This window comes from Argiope bruennichi, chromosome X1 (genome assembly GCF_947563725.1).
Source record: "Argiope bruennichi chromosome X1, qqArgBrue1.1, whole genome shotgun sequence".
NCBI classification, from domain to species: Eukaryota; Metazoa; Arthropoda; class Arachnida; order Araneae; family Araneidae; genus Argiope; species Argiope bruennichi.
In genome coordinates, this window is record NC_079162.1 from 96,084,240 (window position 1) to 96,101,923 (window position 17,684).

The 17,684-nt window shown below is 26.9% G+C and overlaps 1 protein-coding gene across 1 annotated transcript in view; it reads right to left on the reverse strand.

The window, feature by feature from the left end:
• Window positions 1-17,684, reverse strand: part of LOC129958574 (atrial natriuretic peptide-converting enzyme-like) — a 676,434-nt gene that overhangs the window by 428,475 nt on the left and 230,275 nt on the right. Inside the window, exon 3 of the mRNA XM_056071145.1 lies at window positions 2,463-2,525. The gene's annotated coding sequence lies outside the window, so the exon portion shown is untranslated. The remainder of the gene's footprint in view (window positions 1-2,462; window positions 2,526-17,684) is intronic.

Below are 17,684 nucleotides of genomic sequence, written 5' to 3' on the forward strand. Positions count from 1 at the left end.
ATAATTTTTTTGGTTTAATTTTTATTTGGTTTTTGTTTTTCCTATTAACTTGATTCTAATACTTTTGTATATATATATATATATATATATATATATATATATATATATATATATATATATATATATAATTTTTACCCCCATTTCTTGAAATTCTTGTTATATTTACAGCAATTACAAAAAGTAGTAAAAATAACAGAGGCTGTACATGTTTTTTGTTGACTGCATCTCTTTTGATCAAAGTTCTCTGTTTTTACTCTATATTTCATTTCTTCACTTTAATTTTTTTTCATTGAAAAATAATGCATCGATTAAACAAGTTAATACCACTACTTGGAAGTATTTCATTTCCTGTTAATGAAAATTTTGAATTTTCTCAAACGGAGTTACTGAGTTAAAACAAATTGTTTTAATTTTCCGGATAAGGCAGAGCATTTTTGTACAAAAGTATTAAAAAAGAAGAAAAAAAAATTTTTTCAAAATTTTTGTCTACATTTGTTTTTTGTTTACTGCATCTCTTTTGATCAAAATTCTTTGTTATTATTCTATATTTCATTTCTTCTCTTTAATTTTTTTATTGAAAAATCATACAGCGTTTAAACAAGCACATATCACTACAGGAAAGTAAATAAAAAATTTGAATTTTCTCAAATACATTTATTGAGTTGAAACTTTTTGTTTTATTTTTTTAAAAATGAAACAGAATATTTTTTTTTCAAAAGTTTAAAAAAAAAATATTTCTCTTTCAAAATTTTTGTCCACATTTCTTGAAATTCCAAAGAGTGGTAAAATTGGGGATGGAAATATCAGATGCTGTACGTTTTTCCGTTTCAAGGTCATTTATTTATTATTATTATTTTGCTGATAATATATTATGATATTTACAATTTTTTCGCTCACTGTTTTTTTTATTACTATTACTTAGGAACAATAAATTCAATTTTTCACATTCTATCTGAATATCTGTAATAGATTTCGTAAAAGTGGTTTGCTAAAATTTTGAACACGCATGATTTCTTTTTCATGACCAGGCAGGAGTTGGTTTCGAAACTCAACCTTTCTGCGCAGTTATGTTTTTGTAAATTTTCTTTTTTAATTATATGTGTATGATAAATTTATATTCAATAAAAAATTCAATATATTCATAAAAATACATATCTGGAGATGTATGAATTCATTATAAAATATATATATATATATGGACTCAATTTTGTATGGCGTGGATGATTAATAATTTTATTGATTTAGATGCAACGGGACATATTTTGGTTTAATAGCTGTAATTTGAAGTCATGATTCAAATGTGAGAAGATATGTTTTGGTTAGAAGGCTGATAATTGAAGTATTGATTCAAATGTGTAAAATATATTTTGATGTCATCTTAGACCCAAATTCAAAAATAAAGCGAGTCATAGATTTATATAGATTAACTATATCATTGTGTGAAGTTACCGTTGACTGTATATTTAGTGTTGATACCTCATCCTTCATATGTCAAGCAAACTTGGGATAAGGTAGTGATAAGTAGTTACAACTTTTTATCTTCACATGGCCACAATTTAGATCAAATTAAGATGCTCATTTGCATTTTTGATATACAATAATTAGAGTACTTTCCAAAGCATTTAAAACTTTCAAAAAAATGTGTCTTAGGTATGAGTCTATTTTTAAAAAAAGGGCTATTATGGATGGAAATTGGTCCAAATAAAAATAGATTATGTGATTTTAGCATTTACTGATTGCATTAGCATTATCTGTTTTGCAATTATAAGAGCATGTTTATCTCTTTGTCCTTTTATTATAATTGTTACGTATTTGTAAATCTTTTTCATATTCAGCAAATCTGAACCATTTTGAGACACTGAACATATTTTTAACTATCCTTTCAATTTAATTTCTTTAACCGTATGTTTGACGCAGTATGGTCAGGTATGGCTTTTGCGCCACTAAACCGCACAAACCTCCAATTTAATTTCGATGTTTTTCCAGTTAGCTTAACGATTATGTTAGTCTGATCTAGAGACTCTTAATGTTTGGGGCAATTGTATTTACATAATTTTACATTCCTTTAAGAACAAATTTTAAATAAAAAATAGAAAAAAATCTAGTTAAAAATGGTGTTTTACTTTGAATATTTTCAAAAGAAATAAAGATTTCATATCTTTAACATTCCTGAAGGAAGATACATATGGGGAATCTTCCATTTATATATACATTTCGCAGCATTAAAAAATTCATTCAATAAATTTTGAAAGAAAATAATGTTGAATTATAATTGAAACGATCCAATATATCTATAGATAATGAAAGTAATTATCTTATCAATAGCACTTTCTCAAATACACACAGGAAAAGCAATTTATTTTTGAAAGTAATTATCCGATGGACAAAGTCTAATTTGATATTCTTTTATATGACTTATTTTCCTTAATATATGTATAAAATTTACTAAAAGGGGTACTCACCTTTTATTTAATTGATAAACTCTATTTAGAGGATGTTTATCAGATAGTAGAATTGACGTCAATCTGAAAGAGATATTAAAATCAATTAACAACCATTTTTTGTTTGCCAGTAACACTTTTTTATATTAATGCAAATGCTATGTACAAATTAATATTCAAAAGCGGCTTAAGATATGAATATATGCTAAGCCGTTTTGATGAATATGAATTTCAGTCATAAACAGCCCCAGGAATTTGTTTCAAAGTGTCAGAAAGAGCATCGCACTATCAAAAAGCTGGTTAATGTTTTTTTTTTTCGAAGACTTGCTAGATAAATGAAATATCATAAATAAACATCATCATCATCCACTTCGGAAAGATTTCATTTCTGAATCCGTTCTGTGAGATTGTGCTTCAAAGATTTAATATTAAAAAATAACCTACTTGCTTTTATGTCATATAAATGTGTGAACCAATAAGATAATTCATAATATTCAGAACTATATAGATTTTTGAAGATAATATTTTTGGTATTTTCAGAGTGACGTGTGGAAAACAGGTCATTGTATGCCAATATCAGTGACCTTCGTGGGAATTGAACAATAGGTTACTGCTAGTATTTTGAGTTATATTCAGTAATATTTATTATATATGTATTAATTTTTTTAAATGAAGTGTTGTATATTCCCTATACGTAATAGCTTTTGTTATAAAATTAATTTTTTTTAATGAAATCAGCACAAATCTGGGTCTAATGCTAATATGGATGTCTTCTAGTAAGAAATATGACAAATTGTTGAGAGAGTACTGCAAACTATTAAGACGATCTAAAAAAATTGAAGTGTTCATCTTCTTCCTCATAGCATATTTGTACAAATTTATAGTTTAGTATATTAGATTGAGAATAAGTGTTGGAAAAGCATTTTTTAATTTGATGAATTCTGGTGCTAGATATGACACACATCTACAATATTAGTACGGATATCACAGACAAAATTTCATTTATCCAACTTGTTGCTATTTTGAATTATTTCTTTCAGATACAATGAACAGTATACCGAACCAACCAAATATTGGCATTGTTCAAAATTTGAGACGTATCTATAAGTTCTCTGGTTGGAAAAGATCACGAACTGAAATTTCAACCCATTTAACTTCCGTTAACAATCCATTAATACTACAAAAATCAAATACATAGATTACACATTTCTGCTAAAGAAAGTATTGATAATGTATGAAACAAAGAAAAAAGATTTTAATAAATTGCAAACTTTTAAGTTACTTATTTAGAGACAATTTTAAATTTTAACAACATCAAGATTAAATTACATTAAATCTGGCTTAAGTGAAAGAAATTGCGGCTGCTTAGAAAGCTAAATTAAAACAATTCCTTAACACAACTATTTTTCGAAAATTCAGTGAATTAAATGTAAAGACTTGTTTTAAAATATTTCATTAGTTTTAATCGAAAATCTTAACTTTAAATGATATTTGACTAAATTGTTTATCATTCCATACAAGTATAACGTGTTTAAAAGAAACAAATAAATAACTTAATTTAATTATGTATAGTCATGTGATATTTAAACAGCAACAAATACTACAAAATCTCATGAGCAATAAATAATAGATGGACAATCCTTTTTTTTATATCCGTCTGATAGTTTACTTGGAAAATAACTATATTCTGTCTACATGAATATTTTACCAGAATGATTTCAGACTGTTACTATTTCTCGGTTCCTTTAGACAGAATCTAATCATTGCATAGAATAATATAAGTAAGAGACACAGAATGTTATCGTGAATATTTAAAATTTGCGACAAAACTCTTACGAAATGCGATATCATTAGGACGAGAACACTAAATGTAGAATTGTCCCAGAAAGTTTTGGTACTTCTCAGAAATTATTTGGTACTTCTTCACTCAGTAGATAGAAATAAATTATTATTTGCAACACAAATTTATTTAGTCCAATAGTTGCGAAACGTTTTTGGTTTCTTTCTGTGTTCTTATAGGATGAAGCTTTGATGGACACTAGAAGAGTGATGATACAAATTTGGCTTTATAATCAAATAATTGGGCTAAAAAATCCATCTCAGATTACATTAAGTGGATGAAATCCTATCAATGTCAGATATGCTATTAATTAAAAAATACTTCTCCATTCATTTTTATTTGCCTACAAATAACTTAGAACATCCTGGTCTAGATGTCCAAGAGTTAGGTGGTAGTACCATGGCTTCCGGTCTTAAAATTGTGTTCCAAGAATGAATTTTAAAATATTGTACAGGGCAATATTGTATTGCTCTTGTTAAATATATTGGAGGTAAAATGTCTAGCTTATTTAAAATAAAGGCTCCTAAACTTTTTTCACTGATTTTTGAGCGTATACATGCTGGAGGACATTCTAGCCTCGTGATAAAATCTTGATTTTTGGATTATAAAATTTTTGTTGAAGACCAGACTTTATCCCAATAGGGAGTAACATTTCCTTTTTATTACAAGTATTTCTAAACTTTTTTATTGCGTCTCACGCTCGAGGACTATATACTATCTAGGAAATCTAAAGGTGCAATTTTGGATTATAGTTTGGAAGACTGTGACTGAAGATCGGAGCAAATGCATATTGCTGTTTGTGGGCTTGGTGTATGTTAATTTTTTTAGGGATCAAATGCAGTCATTATGGATAGATGTGGACAGTTAGGGATAAGTTAACAGATTTAGATGATACTTTTGCCTGCTGACTGCAGTCGAATAAAGGTGGTCCAATTTTAACGGCAATAGTGTAACTCAAAAACGGGACTTTATCTAATAAAACCACTTACAAAACATGCCTTTAGTGAAGATTTTACTTGTTTATGAGATAGTGAACTATTAATACGCCAACTTGATATTTTTTTATTATTTAGAGTGCCCCAAGTGAAAGGACATTACTCGAAAACTATTTCAGGAGGAGTAAATTTTAGAGAGTTTGAAATTTTTCTTGAAACTCTAATGACCATCAATTGGGTTAACGTCTTGTGAGAAGTTTTCAGACTGGAAGTATATGCCTTATTTGAAATTCTCTAGTTGTGCATGGTGGATGACCACCTAAGCGGAAGAATTTTTATAAGTGTAAAAGTAGAAAAGTAAATTTATTTGAAATCACTGGAATACTATTCATTGCTTCATTTGATAAAAAAATGATTGTGTAACTCAAAAAAATATTAAATATTATTTAAGCACTGTCAGCATGTTAACGTTAAGTACTTAAATAGTTTATCTTCGTAATTATATGTTTTTGTTTAGTATATCGTTTTTAACTTAAAACATAGTTTTAGTTGTACTGCTCATGACCGAAACATTTACCTTTTATGCACTTTACAGCTCGTAATTGCCAAATTTAATAAATTTATTTACATGGCATAATAGAAAAGACTACGATAAAAAATAATAATACAATTAAATGACATGTTTTTTTATATTTCATATGCATAATACATCCATTGATTTTTATTTAATTTCATCTACTTTTTTCTATTTGCAGGATTTTTTTAAAAATTTTTTATAAGTGTTGAATTTCTAGGATAAAAACAAATAATAAATTGTACAAAGAAAACAGTCTTATAGTTCATGTACATACAAAGAGTGTTTCTACAAAATTAAAAAAAAAACATTTTTTTTTCTATTTTTCTACTGTACATGATTTCATTAATAAATAAATTTTATTAATTATTTAAACAATTATTGATTATCGTTTTCGTGCTTTTACTTTAGTTCTGCAAAAAAATGGAATTAAAAATCTTCTAGATGAACATTTCTAACTTCTGAAATATTCTAAAATCTGAAAAGAAAGCATAGATATCTGCTTCATTATATTTCTGATAAACATAAAAAAGTAATTCTAAAAACTATGAATTTTTAATGCAACTTCGCAGTGAACGTTTGATTGATTAAAAAAATTTGAATAGTAAATGAAACGGAACGAGTGTCTCATCATATTTATACATGAAAAATAGTTTTCTAAGATAGTACAAATTCATGAACTGAGACTCTTTGATTCATATAAGTTAGACAATGGTTAAGAAAAATGCAAAAATTTGGTTTTTAATTAAGTTTATTAATCAATAATTTCTTAAGAGAAAAGCTACATATTATTTAAGTTTAAATCATCGACACACATAAAGCAGTTTTTAATTTTTTATAAATGACTTTTTAATTTTTTGTAAATAAAAATTGATTGATTCATTTCTACATAGACGACAGGAATGGTACAGTTTCTTTGTGACATGAAATCAAAATTTATTGGCATTATAGCTAACAAATGATTGCACGAGAATTCTCAGCAGAAGGCGAAGTGTTTTGTTACATAGGATGAGAAATTGATAGATGCAATAATTCATTGACATTCAATTTACTTTATCCAATTTACTTCAATTTACTTAATGAATGGAGACATTCCTCCATCTCGGAGCTTAGAAACCAAATAAAGTCCAAAAACATTCGTAGCATTATGTTGTTAAAAATTTTGAATCCGAGGATAAGACAAAATACAAGAAGCAAAAGGAGTGACACAAAAATAAAATGACATATCCATTCTATATGTGCAAATGGCATCGTTCTATCTTCATTCACTTTCGAATTATTTAATTTTAAAGTTTTTGTAGTCTTTTGAATCACCCTGTATAAATATGTTTCAATGAGTAATTTGTAACATGTATATAAATGTTGTTAAACGGTCTTATGAAAATATAAAATGGAGCTAAAAAGTAGAGTTTATACAGGAAATCATGTTGAAAATTGCGAGCTTAAATAATTACTCACCAGCAACCTTGGATTTTCGAATGCTATTTTTAAGTGTGGGGAAAACCTATGGCTTCATCAACTGACATGATTTATCCCATAATTACTAACTCTTTTATAATTTTCATTGGTAAAGAGTAATTGAATGCTTTTCTTCCATTAAAGACTTAATTATCATTTGTTATTTGGAAAGATAATTTCTTATATGGTTGCCTTTTTTTCTTCTTAAGCCGCCATCTTTCAGAAAATTCTCGGTAAATGAAATAAAAATAACTAGAAAGGAAATTCCAGGTTCACAGACGATTCTGAGAACGAAGTCGTATGAGGGTAAAAAATTAAATACTTATCAGGATTCTCCTCGTATTACTCCCGGTAACTTTAATTAAAAAAAAAGAAAAAAACTTTAACATTTCCTATTTTTTTCTTCAAAGAATAACAAAGAAAAGAATAATAATATATTTTAAAATAAGAATGTTCACTATAAAGAAGTCTTTAATTATTTCTAGCCTTTTACAAAGACAGATGATTCTAAGAAAAATTATTACTGATTTTGAATTATGCGAAAGAAGAATCGCTAATTATTTAGAAAGTGTCAAATAATTGAATTTAGAAAAAAATATATCCCAGTACTTTCCTAATTGATTAAAAACAAAAAGAAAAATGTAATTTTCTCGCACATGTAACAACATATACATCCTTTATAACTTATTTACGCTATTACATAAATCATCTAAAGGGTAAAAAAACCCATCTAATTGTTGTTGTGTGAATTATAATCCCTTTAATTACATATATTTATTCACAAAAGAGTAATTATAATCTTTTTTTTAAAAAATTCAACACATATTATTGAGTGCTATTTGCTTTTTTTTTTTCAGCTACGTTTATACTAATGTTTCATTAAATATTAACTAAAATTGCTGACAGAATAAATTTGTGCTATTTAATCTACTAGAAGCTAATATTTGTAGAAGTTAATAATGAAGTAACTAGTAAAAATTTAATTTCATAATTCAAAATACATATAAATAATTTACTTTGCAAAATTTTCTAGCTGAGATAACAAGATTTAAATAATATGTCCGATTTCAAAGTCTCTTAAATATTTTGGACAAGAAATACATTCTATCGGTTTCGACGCATTTCTCATTCGTATGAAAAGGACTTATAAAAATTATTTTTAATTTGTTGAATCCATTCATTTAACTCAATTTTGTGAAGATGAAATTTTGAAATCAATTTCTTGTTTCTTCCTGAGTCTGCTCAATTTCTAAAATTAGAGGTGTAGTAATATTGTTTTCCTGATGATAATAAAACGTTATGATATTTACAGAGTTTATTATCAACTTATCCCTCAATTTCAGTTTAAGCTAAAATCTATATGGGTGATGCCACTGATATTGAATTAGCGAAAGAACTGACTTTATCGTACTTAATTTTTTAATGTTTTATAACAATATTTACAATAATTAATTATAAAATATAAAAAAGTAATACAATAGAAAATTCTTAAAACCATGATTTTGCTTACCAACTTAAATAAATAAATAATTTTTGTCAAAAATGGGGACTCCTAATTTTAATTTTTAGCAATATCAATTAATTCATCGCTTGATCCGCAGAGCAAAGGAGAAAGGCAGAGCAAAATTTCGAAATCCACCCTTTGAAATATACGGAATAATTTTATAAGTATTTTTTCGAAATTAATCAGTAGATGTGCAGGCCATTTATAAAAGAAAAGTTTTAACAATAGACATAAAATGTTTTTACGAAAAAATTTATCTAATATTAAGCTGAAGACAAAGAATGAGGTTAAAAATTAACTAGCTAATGATCATAGAGCTCTGCACACATAAAAAACAGAAATAGTGTGTTTAAATAAATTTATTGCTTCATTAAAAACATAGTTTAAAAAACAGATCAGATTTTTATTTTTAAATGGCAATTAATTTCTCATAATAAACATACAAATAATTAATAAGATGTATTATCTCTTATTTAACATGCCTTGCATACAAAACTACAAACGCCCAAGGAAAATAAGAGAAAAATTCGAAAACAAATAATGATTGCGGAAACAATGATATGACGATCCCTGACGATAAATCATCCAGTCATTTCTCTATTAGCTCATGACTTGAGCAAACGTTTCTAATTTCTAAAGCAAAGCTCATTTAGTGATTCGATAAAAGATCTGAGCTTCTGACTAACCAACCATACACCTTGTCCCTAGATACAAGTCAGACGTTCTCTGAAATCCAAATACAGCCCGGAGCACTATCTAACGATATCTTTTGAAGGCTATTTATTCCCCAATTCCTTCTGGACGGTGACCAGTAACCACGTGAGGGATGAAAATTGTCAGTCCAACTTAAACGTCATTAAATAGGCAGCTCCGTTTATATATAACTAGCGACGTTAGTCTAAATGTGATAAAATGAGATATGGGCCTATTCCCTTTGCATTGGTTGAATAAACTCAATATAGCTTTGCTTTAACTGAAGCAAAATTTAATGAACCATTCGACCTAAACTGCATTAAGTCGACCGGTAACTAGAGGAAACTGGGACCAAGGGAGCAAACTATTATACGAAATGCGCTTTAACTATTTCGACTGTACGATCATCAGCGTTCTTGAATGAGTCTTAGCCATTCCTCCTTATCTGATTGGCTGTCAAAGAGACACGGAGGAATTAAGCGATATTTTTGTCTGTTTTATTTTAGGAAACAAAAATCCCTGAAAAGCATTTGAAGGACCAATGAGAATCAGTACATTAAAATAATTGTGAAGGGATGAACTAAGATGTTTTAAATACACAGTGTTTGAAATCGCTTATCTTAAAAGTGAGAGACATTTCAATAAGATGATTTTTCTTTTTTTAAATACATGAATATTTAGTCAGCGAATAACTTGGTCTTAACACATTTTAAATATTTTTACTAAGAAATAAATTTAATAAGAACATTCATTAAGACATTATTTTAATAGTTTACAATAATTATAGTTTAACTGCTTTCTACTTTTTGATTTATAGTGATTTTTTTAACTACTGCAGACTTTTGATAACCTTTTCTTTCTCAATTTCATTATTTAGTGGCGCCATTCATATGGACTAAAAATTAAATGAAATTTAACAATTAACTGTTAATTATATTCGCAAAATATTAAATATTTTATTGCCATCAAAAACATCTTTGCGCAAAATTTCGATATTCAAGAGGGAAAAAACATGATAATTTTTACATTCCAATTTATAGCATAAAATTATTTTCCTTGTTATTTTTATTGCTAATTTGTAAATAAACATGTAAACGTTGAAGGTGTAATGTAATATAAATGCACATTTAGGGAGAGAATCTGACTTTTAAAAGGACACGACACATCACTTGCTATATGCGTACAGTATTAGCGAACTTCTTGATAATTATTTGAAACTGGATTAAAGTATTTATACTTCATTTAATTGATTTACCTTTTAAACGGCCATTTTTTCTAATCGTGGTATATTAAAATATTTTTAGAATTGAGATTGAAGTGATTCATTTAGCTTGATAGATAAATTTAATTTGATTTATTAATTAATTTGGTTAATTAATAACTAAATGAAAAAATCTGTTGGTAAGTAAAAAATCTAATCTATCTAAATCACACTATTTTTTGTGAGATAAAGAAATGAAGCATTTAAGTTTCTGTGTTATTGAAAAATGTATCAGAACTTATGCCAATCTGCTTAACTTCATTCAAAGATAGATGAATTTGATGGTAAGCATACTTCCCATGGCCCTAGAAAGGGTTAACAAAATTTATGATTTTTTTATTCAAGTTTAAGCATCAAATTGTGTTAAGACATTTATGATATGTATTATTAATTAATTTGGTTAATTAATAACTAAATGAAAAAATCTGTTGGTAAGTAAAAAATCTAATCTATCTAAATCACACTATTTTTTGTGAGATAAAGAAATGAAGCATTTAAGTTTCTGTGGTATTGAAAAATTTATCAGAACCTATGCCAATCTGCTTAACTTTATTCAAAGATAGATGAATTTGATGGTAAGCATACTTCCCATGGCCCTAGAAAGCGTTAACAAAATTTATGATTTGGCCCTAGAAAGCGTTAACAAAATTTATGATTTGTTTATTCAAGTTTAAGCATCAAATTGTGTTAAGACATTTATGATATGTTGTATTAATTTATTTCGAAACAAATTATTAACGTATGATGAAAACAAGCTTACTGGAATCGCTTGGTTTATATCAATAAAATTAATACCCATATATATTATATCGTCTTCCATTTCCACTTTTTCTATTCCATATCAAACAGGATGCCGAACGATTGTATTTAATCAATAATATGTAATTCAATAGGAAATAAATTAATTTCTGAAAACAAATCATCTAAAATAATGCAACTTTACGGAGAAGCACACTAAAAATGCTCCTGTTCTTAATAAAAATTAAATAATTTGTTGTAAAACGTGTTTTTCGGACTTTCCGGGTGGAGATTCATCAGATTCTGGAGATAGAATTTTTTTGACGATACAATATTTTCTCCTCATATTCTTCATATGAGAGAAAGTAAAAAAAAAAAATGTGTTTAGCACAACATAGGGATTTTCTGATTTACAATCATTTTTTTGGTTAATAGAAATAGTACTTTGGCGCTTTCTGTTTTGCCCTGTTGATACTATAAAACTTTTCATTTTAAGAAGAGGATAAAATTCGGACTATAGTAAGGTATGAATAATTTTGTGGGAAAACTGTAATGCAAAATTAATGCTAAATATTGCCTGATTTTTTAAATAAAATTTTCAAAGAGGATAAAACATGAAAAATATATAAGAAAATATTTAAAAATTCAACAGTTCGGATTATCAGAGCACATTTTAGAATACTGATTTTTTTTAACGCCGAAAACAAAATTAAGGAAGCCACTGACACAGGAACAGTTGAAGCTAGCATACTTAAATCTAAAAAGATAATATCTAATTATAAATAGACGTGTTTAGAGAGCTAGGCTTTGCTGCAAAAATATAATGCAAAACAACTTTTTTTTTTTGCTTCAAATAACATCGAAAATTTTTATTCCTAATTTCAGTCTTGACTTTCCCAAAGTTTATAATTTAGAAACAAGATACGCATTTTGCGAGTAATTTTAAGGAGCAACGACCGAAAATTCTTCACACATTTTTAAAAGTGTTACTCTGGAACTTTGCCTAATGTATGCATCCATAAACCAGTTCACGTTTCCTTACGAAAAATTGTACAAGTGATAAACATAAAAATATGTCCCTGAAAACTTTTTGTTCTTTTTTTATCCTTTCGGTGGAAGTACTTCATAGAGTAAGTAAGCATCTACTGAGATATGTTTGCAGCGCATATAAAAAAATGCGTTTTTTTTTCCAGCAACCCATAAAAATGTCGCTATGAAAGCCACTTTGGTAATACATTTAATAAAAAGTGAGATACTTTCAGTGACATTTGTTCCCTACAGATACGTAGAATTCTTCGAAATTGTTTCTGTTTTTTCTTTTAATTTTGAGCAGTTTTCATTGATTTTTTTTAATTGAGAAAAAATATTTTTGGACTAAATATTTATTGTTGCTGATAACAAAATATCTATCACAGAGTACAGGGTAAGTAATAAAAACTGTTTGGGGAAGAGACGTGACGGGTTTATTGATGTGATGCTAAAAAGCGAACTACATTGGAACTTGAGAATATGACCTAGAATCCTTGGAGATGCATTATTAAAGGAAACAAAATTGCCAGTACCACTTATAAGCATTCCTTTAACATCCAATAAAAAATATCTTTATGATATTTTTGTGTAATTTTTTTTCCAATGAGCTGACTATAGATGATTAACAATTTACGTGTAATCAATTCGTTTATAATAACCATTTTTTTTCTTTCAAAATTTCAAAGATGAATAATTTCAAGTAATTTTCAAATTATCTATATAGTCAAATGATAAAGAGGTATTATTTTTAATAAGAAGAATTTGAAAATAAGCACCCTAAAATCTTTTAATTTAACTGTTTCAATTTTTCTATTATTTTAAGACACCAAGACACCAGAATTTTATTTTTAGCACAAAAAATAATATATATATATATATATATATATATATATATATATATATATATATATATAAATTAATATGCATCTAAAAAAACTTGATATTTTATTTCTCCATTCTTCTTAGTAAATTTGTATTATACTTTATGAATATCATTAAATGGGATTTGATATAATTTATTTTTAGTTTACTTCATTTTTATTCTCAGAAGAAATTTTTTTAGAATTCTTGCCTACTGCTGTAATATTTGAAGTACAGAAACTCTGCCTAAGCAAACTGTATAAGAAAGTGTGCATAATGTTCTTAATAAACGTGACACTTTCTAAATACTCTTTCTATTTTTTGTGTTTCAGAGAAAAAAAAAACTCTGTCGCTTACTATGTAAGAACAGAAATGTTTTAAATTCTTCAGTATCTTCTTACGCACAATGGATTTTGATTTAAATTTTTATTCCAGAACGTTCTATATTAAAAAGAACCATTTGAATATTCTTATAACAAATTTTGAAAAACAGAAGTGGATTTATAAATGAATACTATCTTGCGCAACAGCTGAAAGTAAGTTATTAAGTAAATTTAGAGTGAGACATTAAAATAAAGCATTTAGAGTGAGACATTAAATAAATTATTTATGCATACGTTATAAAATCCGTTTCAATGCAATTTTGACAAATTGACTTCCATTTAATATTGTAATACACATACTCTTGCTCATATACATATATACAGACAGCGAGATCATTGGATATTTAGATAGTCCCGCATTTAAAAATGTGAGTGTCGCCTTAAAAAATTCGATGAATATTTACAGACTGTCTGGAAATATTAGTTTTATTTAGAGTGGGAAAGATTTAAAATATAAAACTTGGAATTTTTTGAAAGTTTTTATTTGATCATAATGATATGTTCTGTATAAGAATTTTTACTCGCTTTCTCTTTCAAAAATGACGCAATCCCTTCATTGCGTGCTGAAGAATAGACAACGAAGAAAAAAAGTTGTTAGCTCTTATTTGAACATGGAGAAAAAAAAGTTGATTTTATGATATATAAAGCGATATTATTAATCCCTTGTTTGAATTTTTATCAATTTAAAGATCTTTCCTTCTATTTTTTTAAAATGATAGCGCATTTTTTTTCTGTTGTTAGGGAAACTTTAAACGTAACATAGTATTTACTTTAAGTTAAAAAACTTTCCAGTTTACTAGATAAAGCTTATTAATTTTTATTAGTTAATATATATTTATTAACTATATAAACTTCAAAAAGTTTGTTTAGTATGAATTTTTTTTTTTATTTGAGAAAATATTTTGTATTATATATTTTTTATTTTGTATTATATATCTTCCAAAAATGTTTGGAGGGCACACATATAGGTTTAACATTTTTTTTTTTGCTAGGTTACATTTTTTAAGATATTACTTTATTTTCAGAAAAAATTTTTTCTTTACTTTTTTTATTTTTTAGATGACATCTTTCTTCTTTCATTCTCAATGTCTTGATCTGTAATGTCTATCTATCTATTTAATAAACACGATCTTTACGTTTTAATTGTTCTTTCTGATAAGAATTTGAAGAAACAAACATCAATTATTTGTGCAAAGTCAAATTAAGGTGATAATAAGTAAATTCTTAGAACGATATTGCATGATGTTCAAAGTCATCCATAAGGTAATGGCTACATGTACACATTTATTTTAAAACTACACATTCTTTCAGATTTTAACCAATCAGGAAAAAAAATAAAAAAAATGATTGAAATAGAATAAACATTTATGATTATTAAAATTTTGAAGAATTTCACTCTTAGTAAGCGGAGATTTGTATGTTAACTTGTGCCGAGCATGTGATAGTAAAAGTTTTTGAATTTATAAACAAGTGATAATTTATGTCCTATCAAGAAAGATAATTTATGTCCTAACACTAATGTTGTTATCAATTGCTATCCAAAAGAATTAAGTATAATTGAAACTAACGAAGATCAACTCAAAGCTACCTATTTGGATTTAAAAATATAAATTTCTTATTAAAAAACTTTGGTAGATATTTACGATACAAGGGATGAATTTAACTTCAAAGTAATTAAACTTTGTAACTGCTATTCTAATTTAACTCGAAAGTTTCCAAAAATTTGATTTTTTTACAATTTAACAGGATTTTAAAAAAATTGTAATTACAATAATTTTTATATTGAAGCAAAAATAATCTCATTAAAAGCTTCCAATGATTTTACCGAAAACTATTGCAATATAGAAGTTCTAATAACAGAAAGTTTATATATTTTTCAACCTATTTTCTATTTTCTATATTTATTATAGATACTAAATATATAGATATATTATACTAAAGATATGATTTATAGTTTATTTTCTTTGTTTTTTTAACTGAATAGATGGCGCTGAGATCATTCAAATTATTTCATATGATGACGAAACAACTTGACTAAGTGTTGTAGGTGTATTCAGCTTTTAGCGCGAGAAAGCTGATTTTAGTTTAATATGATTGTCTGCAATAATAAGTTCAATCTTTCTTCATAAAATCTTTTGGAGTATATTATCATTCAATTGGTTCTGCAGTAATTCTTTGGTTTTATTTCTTATTGATTTTTTATGGTTTGATTACAATCTTATAGTGGTTTGCTTTGATTCAAATTTGCTGTGGTGTTGCTTAAATTTGAATTTTTAAATAATATTTAGCTTATTATTATTGTGTAATTTTAATGTCATTGCTTTATCGATATTAATTCTTATCTCCAACAACCTCAATTTCTCTGATTTTCGGGATACGAGGGATCAATATTTGAACGAAAGTCAGACCCCTCACAGAAAAATATCTCTTCCTGAGGGTGACCCTTGTTAAAATCTTCAGATTCATCTTTTTTATTACGTTTAATTCATTTTTTGCATTTAAATTTAATATTTATTTCTAATTTGATCGATATCAATAATGTTATCTAGGCATTCTTTTGCATTTACAAGTTAATTTTTTTTTAAAATATGTTATGTTATGAAGGGTGATTTTAAAAAGTTTTAACAAACTTTAAAAGCATATTAGGGATACCGAAATAATGATTTGCTTTAATTTCCATTTGGAAGTAAATTCCAATCTGAAAAGGCTTAAAAATTAATCTACTTAGTCCTGATTAGAGTAAACACCCTATATATTTCTATCCCTGGTAACACACAAATATTGTATGATATTGTATGACATTGATCTATATTCGCAATATTGTTTAATATTGTAAAATATTGTTTACAATCATAAAATATTGAACAATAGTGTGCGACAGGCTGCGCTGTCTGGGATGTATGAAAAATATTAGTTTGCGACAATTAATTTATGGCAATCAATAGTTATTTTATTGATTCAAGCAACATCAAATATGATTCATTTCGTCATATAAAACTTTTTTTATTTGAAAACATTTCAGTATCTCTAATGCTAGTTCATGGGCTACAATTAGAGTTAGCATGCTGTATTAAAGACGATGCATTGACGTTTATATGACTTTAGATCTTCCAGCTATGTTTCCACATAACACGAAGCACATGTTCCTTACAACATGGTCCTCCTATGTTAATTTGTATACAATATGGCACCTCTGTGACACGTTTATTCCCTAAGATGAAATACATTCACCTTTCTCATATTTTGTTTCTTAGCTTTAGTAAAACGAGTTATGAATTAGCTATGTTATGGGATTAAAAGAACACCATTTCAGAACAAGTGTTTTATCAGCCCTTGAATGATGGCAAAACATGCATTGATATATATGTATTATTATCATGTTAACTTATTCACATCATCTCCATGAAAGTGTTGGAATAAACAACCAAAGGCTTAATCTACCCTTTTGAGTAACCACTGTTAAAATAATAACATTCGTAAATTTAATTGCTCACGTTTCGCTATTATTCCTCGTTTAGTGCACACTCGGCTCTTTATCTAAAGTCTTTATACTTATAATGAGGATCAGATTGTGCGGAGAGTATGTTATATGAACGTGCTCACTAAGACAACACTTCGTGCTTTCTTGGGATTATGAATCATTAGAAGTAGAAAAGTACAATATTACCCCATTATGAACATCACGTAGAAACCATCTCATTTACTGCAAATGTGTTAGAGGGGTTAGAGTTAGCACTAAATAACTTAGTATTTCATATCATGCATTACTGTCTTATTCAGAAGTGAAAAAAGTGCTTAGTATTTCTTTAAAATTCAATTATGAATCATCATAAATGAGTTTAGGAATTTTAATAATATGGAATGAATTGTAGCTGATATTTTATTTGGATTAATTTTACACTTTTCTGTCCCATTCGGAAATGAAAAGATACAAAATCAAGTCGGCACACTTTTTCTTTTAAATTCT